Here is a 9,817-nt window from a genome sequence, read left to right as displayed (position 1 = left end):
TGGAAATAAGTATTTTATTCTCAAAAATTAAAATACATTGTTCTATACTAGAGAATTTTAATGGCATTTGAAAGTTTTAAATTTCAGGAGAATAGTTTTGATTTTGATTATCACAAAATCTTTACGTGCATTTGTGTGTGTGTGTGTGTGTGTGTGTGTGTGTGTGTGTTTTGTGGATAATCTCAGGCACTTTTCCTCAGGAAGTTCCCACTCATCGTCCTCCTCCTCCTCCTTCTTTTTTGAGGGAAAGTCTCTCATTTACCAGTTGCTGAGGATGGATGACCAGTGAGCTCCAGCAAGCTATTGACCCAACTCTGCCACCCCGTGGTAGGGTTGCAAGTGTGCCCACCCACACTGAGATTTCCTTACCTGAGTTTTAGGAGCTGACTTGGGGCTTGAGCTTTCAAGACTAACATTTCACCAGCTGAGTGAGCTACATAGCCCTCTAAGGGCATTTTGTCGAGTTAGAACCTGGCCAAATAAAATGAATAAACAAAAAAGAAGTCAGTGCTAAGAAAAATAACAAGGGTATTTGTGTGATGTGCACTTATAAAGTTTTTATGTCATTTTTATTAAACCTTCTGAGTCGGTTTAAAAATTTAATCTTCCCTTTGATTTTTCTTTCCCTGCTTATTTTTCTCATTTCTAGAAATAAACTATAGTTCTTTGAACAGGAAGTAGTTTACTGATAACCTTGACCTCTCTTAGTTGTTTGACCAAACAATCATAAAACTACCCTAATTGTTTAAGTTATTAGGAAGATCAATCACTTTTGAATAATATATATGTGTACGGGTTGCTGGAAGTTTTCACACATAGCTATACTTTGATCACCCACCTTAATAAAAGCAGAGAGGCGATCCATGAGGTATTTCCACATTAACATATATATGTTTTTTAGCATACACCTATATTATTTTAGAGAAGATTTTCATCTACGATGAAAAGTTTTAAGATGACTATCAAGCAAGGTCAATTTTCATTCTCTAATTTTTCAATTAATTAATGAATAGAAAGCTACTCAGAAATGCTCTATATGTTAGCAGTCACTCTAGAAATGAGACATTTGTTGGTCTTAATTCAGTGAGTATTCACAACTGGCGAGTTGCAAACTCTTTTAAAGATAGCTTATTCTCTAATCATGGGTCCTGGCTATTTTCATATCTCCCACCCATGAGAAAGAGGTCTCAGTGCTATTTCTATCTATAATGCTGCAGAGCTCTTCAGAGTCTGTTTGCACTGAAACAGTGTAGAGCTCCTTGCCTTAACTGTTCTCTAATATCATTTACTTGGTGCTGGTTGCATCATCCCTCGTGAAGGTATGTCATTCACCATGCCACCCCAGAACCACCAGTTTCTTGTGACTGCCTCTAGAATTGTTACAATGCTTTGTTGACAATGACTGCAATTGTAAATTTTACCCAGTATGTGCAGGAAAACATGAGTGATTAAGTTCTCTTGTCTGTCACATCAAGGTCCAATTGCTGTCTTTGACCTCTTTAGATGGTATCTGCTACTTTCTTAGCATTTGGTCTCCTGTGGTGTTGACTGTGAATTTACTTTCCACCATATCATCCAGAGATGACACAGGGAGGTGCCCTGGAACATAGGGAATGCTGTCCAGGTCTGTATAGTCCATCAGCACAGAACCTAAGACAGGAGTCTGCATGTTTCTAACCTTTGTGGGCATAGAAAGCAAAGGTCTTGAAAGTTTGTAGAAGAGCTGTGCAGCCTGTGATAAGGAGGTTCACATGACCAATTTAGATGAAGAACATGAGCTCCTGCCCTGCTCCATTTGGGCTATAGACGCCAGTGGGCACTACAGTCTAAAGAGCTGGTATTCTAGAATATATATGCAGCTCAAGTTCAAAGAAACGCCAGAGTCCTGAATTTGTCCTGTGCTTGTAGAAATAGCAGTCATACCAAAGTATCACACGAACCTCTTCTGGAAAACCCAAATGATTCAGTCTTTTAACATCTCGAGAAGGGAGTACTATGCTGGCTAGCAGAGTTTCTCCCAGGGGTTGTTTGGAGATGTTTGCTTTCTGCACTGTGTTCTGTAAAGGCTTAGAAAATGTTCTGCAGAGATGTGGGACAAAGGGCCTGAACAGATAATGAGGCACCCTGTCTAGGCGGCATTACTAGAGAGGCTGCTCCCAGGCATCAAATAGGAATGGCATTTATTTCTTGGAAGATGAGTCAAAGCACTCCACTTTTGAGGTAGCTTTTCTGTTCTGTTCATCTCAATATTGCCCCACACAATCCAGAGGCTTCTTGTTAAGCTGTTACTGAGTGACTTTCATTGCTCCTTCCCTAATGTCCTAGCAGGCAGCCTTCAGGATTTCTCTGTGACAGAGGTGAGAATGGCTGCAATTTTAAGACTGAATGGCCACATTCTTTAGGCATTAACTTAAATTCATAAGCATTAACATTGCATGCAGAGCTCTCTCAGTTTCCTAAGACTGAGCTCTGAGGAAAAGCAGTTAGCTGATGGGCTCTACACTGAGTAAACACAAATGGAAGTTGAGGCCATTATCACTGCTTACAGTATTCACATGAATTGATGAAAGTTGGGCGGCTTGTCACGTTAGTAGAAAAATGTAATCTGGGAATTTTTACTGGAACATTAGGAATCATGAGTTATGACTAGTAATGTAAACCTGTTTTTTAAAGTCTAGTCCTATTCAAAGAACAATGAAAATAGTGGCTGTCTCACTGCCTTTTTGTTCATACAAGAAACAGATAAAACATTGGTATTCTAAAGCCGTAGATCAAACACTGGAGTTTAAGACTTTTAGAATGGCAATAATTAGGAAGACATGCATCTTTTGTGGAAAAGGTAACGCTCACTATCCCTTCCATGTTGTTATGGAGAACGGTGGAAGGATCAGAGGTGGAACCTTGCTCCCACTCTGCAGCAAAGATGACTCCAGATTTTATTTTAATCTGATTTATATTGCTTTTATATTTTCTTCTCCCCCCCTCCTTCCTTCTCTTTTACTCTTTCTCCCTTTTCTTCTTCTCTTTCTGAACTCTTCCAGATCCCCGTGAAGCCCTATTGTGTCTAAATAGATCACTTCCTTTATGAGTTGCTACTTAAACTTGCTCTTGGAGAGTGAAATTAATTGACTCTCTCCCACAGCAAAGGCTCCTGGAGAACCCATCTGTAGGTGTCTCGGCCTGAACAATACATCTGACGCAAGCTCTGTCCATGATTTAAAAATCTCTGGGAATAATAATTGGTCTTTGTTTCAGGGATGAGTCATTGCTGATGTCTTCCTTAATTCCTAGGCAACTATTAAAGGAAACAGCCCCACTTGTGTGTAGCTGTGGCAGTGCTGCAGGTTTGAATTGTCACCAAGGAAAGGTCTGGGAGATTAAAGGGAATACGATTTTATTGGTTGTTCATTTAAATTTAAAGAAGAAATATGGAGATGAATACGCATCTTTTATGATTTTTTTTTCTTGGACAAATAAGTAAGAAAACTGTTGACTGTGGCTATCATTAAAGTGTGTTGGGGGTGGGGAGATAAGAAAGATTGCTTGCTAAGTCTGCAAACAGGAGGACCGGAGGACCTGAGTTTGAATCCCTAGCACCCAGGTAAAAAGCCAGGAATGTCTATATGTGCTTGTAACCCTAGCATTTGGTGGAAACACACAGTTCCTGAGAACTGTCTCACCACCGTCCTAGCCTTTGAGTCAGTAAAAGAGCACATCGCTTTTTTTAACTTTTATTAATTACGCTTTATTCACTTTGTTTCCCCCCATAACCTTCCCTCCTTATTCCACCTTCCTTCCCCCTTCTTCACGCATGCCCCTCCCCAAGTCCACTGATAGGGGAGGTCCTCCTCTCCTTCCTTCTGATCCTATTCTATCAGATCTCATCAGGAGTGGCTGCATTGTTATCTTCTGTGGCCTGGTAAGGCTGCTCCCCCCTCAGGGGGAGGTGATCAAAGAGCAGGCCAATCAGTTTATGTCAGAGACAGTCCCTCTTCCCATTAGTATGTAACTCAGTTGGACACTAAACTGCCATGGGGTACATATGTGCAGAGGTTCTAGGTTATCTCCATGCATGGTACTTGGTTGGAGTATGAGTCTCTGGAAAGACCCCTGTGCTCAGATTTTTTGGTTCTGTTGCTCTCCTTGTGGAGCTCCTGTCCTCTCCAGATCTTATTTCCCACTTCTTTCATAAGATTCTATGCACTCTGCCCAACAGTTGGCCATAAGTCTCAGCATCTGCTTTGATAGTCTGTAGGGCAAAGCCTTTCAGAAGCCCTCTGTGGCAGGTTCCTAGCTTGTTTCCTGTTTTTGTCTTCTGATGTCCATCCTCTTTGCCTTTCAGGATGGGGATTGAGCATTTTAGTCAGAGTCCTCCCTCTTGATTAGTTTCTTTAGGTATACAGATTTTAGTAGGTTTATCCTATACTGTATGTCTATATGAGTGAGTATATACTGTGTGTGTCTTTCTGCTTCTGGGATAGCTTACTCAGGATGATCCTTTCCAATTCCCACCATTTGCCTGCAAATTTCATGATTTCCTTGTTTTTAATTTCTGAGTAATATTCCATTGTGTAGATGTACCACAATTTCTGTATCCATTCTTCAGTTGAGGGGCATCTGGGTTGTTTCCAGCTTCTAGCTATTGCAAATAAAGCTGCTACAAACATGGTTGAACAAATGTATTTGTTGTGTGCTTGAGCCTCTTTTGGATATATGCCTGAGAGTGGTATGGCAGGATCTTTTTTTTTAATTTTTTATTAATTACACTTTATTCATTTTGTATCCCCCCATAAGCCCCTCCCTCCTCCCCTCCCGATCCCACCCTCCCTCCCCTTTCTGCATGCATGCCACTCCCCAAGTCCACTGATAGGGGAGGTTCTCCTCTCCTTTCTGATCTTAGTTTATCAGTTCTCATCAAAATTGGCTGCATTGTCCTCTACCATGGCCTGGTAATAGTGCTCCCCTGAGGAAGCGCTATTCCTAGTTGTCTGAGAAAGCGCCAGATTGATTTCCAGAGTGGTTGTACAAGTTTACATTCCCACCAGCAGTAGAGGAGGGTTTCTCTTTCTCCACAACCTCTCCAGCATGTGTTGTCCCTTGAGTTTTTCATCTTGGCCATTCTGATGGGTGTAAGGTGAAATCTCAGGGTCGTTTTGATTTGCATTTCCCTGATGGCTATTGAGATTGAGCATTTCTCTAAGTGTTTCTCTGCCATTTGATATTCCTCTATTGAGAATTCTCTGTTTAGCTCTGTTCCCCATTTTTTAATTGGATTACTTGTTTTGTTGCTTTTCAGCTTCTTTAGTTCTTTATATATACTGGATTTTAGCCCTCTGTCAGATAGAGGGTTGGTGAAGATTCTTTCTCAATCTGTAGGCATTCGTTTTGTTTTGATGATGGTGTCCTTTGCTTTACAGAAGCTTTTCAATTTCATGAGGTCCCATTTATTGGTTGTTGCTCTTAGAGCCTGTGCTGTTGGTGTTCTGTTCAGGAAATTGTCTTCTGTACCAATGAGTTCTAGGGTCTTCCCCACTTTTTCTTCTAACCAATTTAATGTGTGTGGTTTTATGTTGAGGTTTTTGATCCACTTGGACTTTAGTTGTGTGCAGGGTGATAAGTATGGATCTATTTACATTTTTCTACGTGTAGATATCCAGTTAGACCAGCACCATTTGTTGAAGATGATTTTGGCATCTTTGTCAAAGATGAGGTGTCCATAAGTGTGTGGGTTTATTTCTGGGTCTTCTATTCAGTTCCATTGATCCAGAATTCTGTTTCTATGCCAGTACAATGCAGTTTTTATTACTGTTGCTCCATAATACAGCTTAAGATAATGGATGGAGATACCTCCAGAAGATCTTTTATTATAGAGGATTGTTTTAGCAATTCTGGGTTTCTTGTTATTCCATATGAAGTTGAGAATTTTTCTTTACAGGTCTGTATTGTGTTGGTAATTTGATGGGAATCGCATTGAATCTGTAGATTGCTTTTGGTAAGATGGCCATTTTTACTATATTAATCCTGCCAAGCCATGAGCATGGGGGATCTTTCCATCTTCTCATATCTTCTTCTAATTCTTTCTTCAGAGACTTGAAATTTTTTTCATACAAGTCTTTGACTTGCTTGGTTAGGGTTACACCAAGGTACTTTATGTCATTTGTGGCTATTGTGAAGGGTGTTGTTTCCCCGATTTCTTTTTCAGCCCTTTTGTCTTTTGTATACAGGAGGGCTACTGATTTTTTTTGAGTTAGTTTTGTATCCAGCCACTTTGCTGAAGGTGTTTATCAGCTGTAGGAGTTTCCTGGTAGAATTTTTGGGGTCACTCAGGTATACTATCATATCATCTGCAAATAGTGATACTTTGACTTCTTCCTTTCCAATTTGTATCCCCTTGATCTCCTTCAACTGTCCTATTGCTCTAGCAAGGACTTCCAGCACTATGTTGAAGAGATATGGAGAAGGTGGACAGCCTTGTCTTGTCCCTGATTCCAGTGAGATTGCTTTAAGTTTCTTTCTGTTTAGTTTGAAGTTGGCTATAGGCTTGCTGTATATTGCCTTTTCTATGTTTAGATATGTGCCTTATATCCCTGTTCTCTCTAAGACTTTAAACATGAATGGGTGTTGGACTTTGTCAAATGCTTTATCAGCATCTAAGGAGATTATCATGTGTTTTTTTTCCTTTCAGTTTGGTTATATGGTGGATCATTGATGGATTTCTGTATATTTAACCACCCCTGCATTCTTGGGATGAAGCCTACTTTGTCATAGTGGACAATATCTTTGATGCGTTCTTGTATTCGGTTTCCAAGTATTTTGTTGAGTATTTTCCATCACTGTTCATAAGGGAGATTGGCCTGAAATTCTCTTTCTTTGTTGGGTCTTTGTGAGATTAGGTACCAAGGTGACTGTGGCTTCATAAAATGAGTTTGGTAGGAAAGTTCATAGCACTGAATTTCTTCAAGAAGAAATTTGAGACAGCTCATTCAAGCAACTTAATGGCTTAATTAAAAACCCTGGGGGGGGGGGAAGAGCAGACACACCAAAAAAGAGTAGATGGCTGGAAATAATCAAAATCAGGGCTGAAATAAATAAATTAAAAACAAATAAAACAATTCAAAGAATCAATGAAACCAAGAGCTGGTTCTTTGAGAAAATCAACAAGATAAACAAACCCTTAGCCAAGGTAACTAAAAGGCAGAGAGACACCATCCAAATCAACAAAATCAGAAATGAAAAGGGGGACGTAACTACAGACACTGAGGAAATCCAAACAATCCATTAGGACTTACTTCAAAAGTCTATATGCCACAAAATTTGAAAATCTAAATGAAATGGACAATTTTCTTGATCGATTCCACTTACCAACGCTGAATCAAGACCAGGTAAATCAATTAAGTAGTCCTATATCCCCTAAGGAAATAGAAGCGGTCATTGAAAGTCTCCCATCCAAAAAAAGCCCAGGACCAGATGGTTTCAGCGTAGAATTCTACCAGACCTTCAAAGAAGAGCTAACTCCAATTCTCTTCAAACTATTCCACAAAATAGAAACAGAAGGAAAAGAGCACATCTTAAAGCGACAAGGTAAGTCTCTGTAGAGAAATACACCCATAGCTTGGTCAGGCATAGACACATGTATCTTGAAGCTACACACACTAATGTACATTGCGCACACACACACACACACACACACACACACACACACACACACACACACATATTTCACAGGTATAGGTTTATCATGGTGAGAAAGAGTTGATAGAGAAGAGGAGTCTTATTCTGGTAGATAGGAAACAAGGAAAAGGGTGAGACAGGAAGACAGGAGGGCAAGATACAGCCCCCAGGGCTTTACTTCCTAAAGCACTTCTAATTAGGCCCCACCTCCTACCTTTCAGAGCCTTTCAATTGTGCTGCCATATTATGAGGCTATTCAGGGATGGTGCACGTCTGGCCTTCAGGATCTGTGTTTGGAAGCACCTCTACAGACCCCCTCAGCTGTGTGGCACTAGTCTCCAGGTGTGCCTCAATACAGTCACATAAACAGTTAAGATTAAGTGTCACAGTGTGGTGGGGGAGAAGCAGAGTATGAACAACTTAATCCTCATTAACACATCTCTGGGTCATTTTATTTGAATCCCTATTATGTTCCTTTATGGATTTGATAAAATTCAGAGATGACTGTCACATTTTCCTGCATCTTAGAGGGCACTGCCTGTGTGGCCCCTGATCTGTGTCTGCACAGCACTTTGCTTATCCTATCATGACATACAACAGCCTGAGAGAAATGCTTGGGTGGGCCTCACTTAGCCATGGGAGACAGCTAGAGGCACGTGCGCCTATCTGGTCAACTGAAAAAAAAAATGACGCAGAGATTCACAGCCTGGAATGGGCTGAACGTGCCATCCTTTGCTTGTGGATGAGAGGGCTCTGTGGTTAGAGATTTGGGTTGCATCTAGGAGGGAGGAGTGTGCTCCTGAGGATCTTGAGCAAGGAAATAGAGCAAGCAGCCTACCCATGCGGGGATCTGAAGTATAGTGATCAGAAGTTGACGTCTCAGTTTCAGCCTCAGATGACCCGAGCAAGGAAACCAGGCACACTGTGCGGATTTCTGACCTATAGACTTGTGAGCTGATAAGCAGAAGCTGTGTAATGTCATTCATAGTGACTTATTACACAGGACTAGACAACTGATAGTTTCCTGTAATATTTGTATTTATGAAAATGAACACAGTAGGGCTTATCAGAGAAGTAAAATTATGATTGTTTTTCTGCCTACTTAATTACATTAAAAAACAATAACTATAATTTAAAAAACTAACAAGGATAACTTGCTCTAAGGAGAACTCAAACCCCATCAAACTTGGATGTGAAGCTACCATATCTAAATGAAAGAAGTAGTATTTTCTCATTAATTTCCATTCAATAGTTCCATTTACTCATTGCTGTCATCCTAGCAAAAATATTACACAGCAGTATAAATTAGCAGTAAATTTTCATGAGGGAAAATTCCTAAAGTTAAACACACACACACTCATACACACACACACACACACACACACACACACACACACACACACACACTTCCAAGCCTCTGGCATGGAGGAAATGAGCCAGCAGTTTATTTCAGGCATGCTGGGAGCCAGGGCTAAGAAGGTCAGACCTGTATGCTTTGCTCCCACCTACCCCATGAACTCAGCCCCTCGCTTGGGTCTTAGCATATAGCCTGTGCTCAATACTTACCTGTCTGCTGAGACGAATGAGTGCCCTTGCTGTCCGTGCTGTCTGCTAAAGGCTTTGCAGGTCCTCCTATCATTTGGCTCCACAACTTTAGAGCAATGAAACTTCCCATTCCTGGATAGCTCTGCTTTCAAAGTCCAGTCATCTCTGCCTGCCACAGTTTAGCTTCTGTCCCTCGACATTTACAGAACCTATTACGGTGTCCATGTTTATGACCCTGGACTACACGTGTGGAAACCCTACAAACTGTATTAGGAGGTGGAGCCTTTCAGAGGTGATTAGCCCATCAAGCTCTAGCTACCCGGGTGGCAAAAATGTCTTAGGCCTTAGATACTTGCCGGTTCCATCATAAGCCGGAAAGCAAGGCTCTTTACAAGATTCTCCATCTGCTGGTACCTTGCCCTTGGCATTCTTTACCTTTAAAATAGTGAGAAATAAATTTCCATTGTGTATGAGCCACCTAGTTTCGGAAAGGTCCAAGACAGTAACCCTCAGAGCTAAGCTCAGGATCCCTGGCTCAGCGATCTTGACTGACTTCAGGCACATTGTTTCTGTGAGACCAAGCAGTATTTCTCTCTTCAAC

Source organism: Psammomys obesus, unplaced genomic scaffold (assembly GCF_907164565.1).
Source record: "Psammomys obesus unplaced genomic scaffold, mPsaObe1.curated_primary_1811, whole genome shotgun sequence".
NCBI lineage: Eukaryota > Metazoa > Chordata > Mammalia > Rodentia > Muridae > Psammomys > Psammomys obesus.
The sequence above is the reverse complement of the archived record's forward strand: the minus strand, read 5'-3'. Positions refer to the sequence as shown.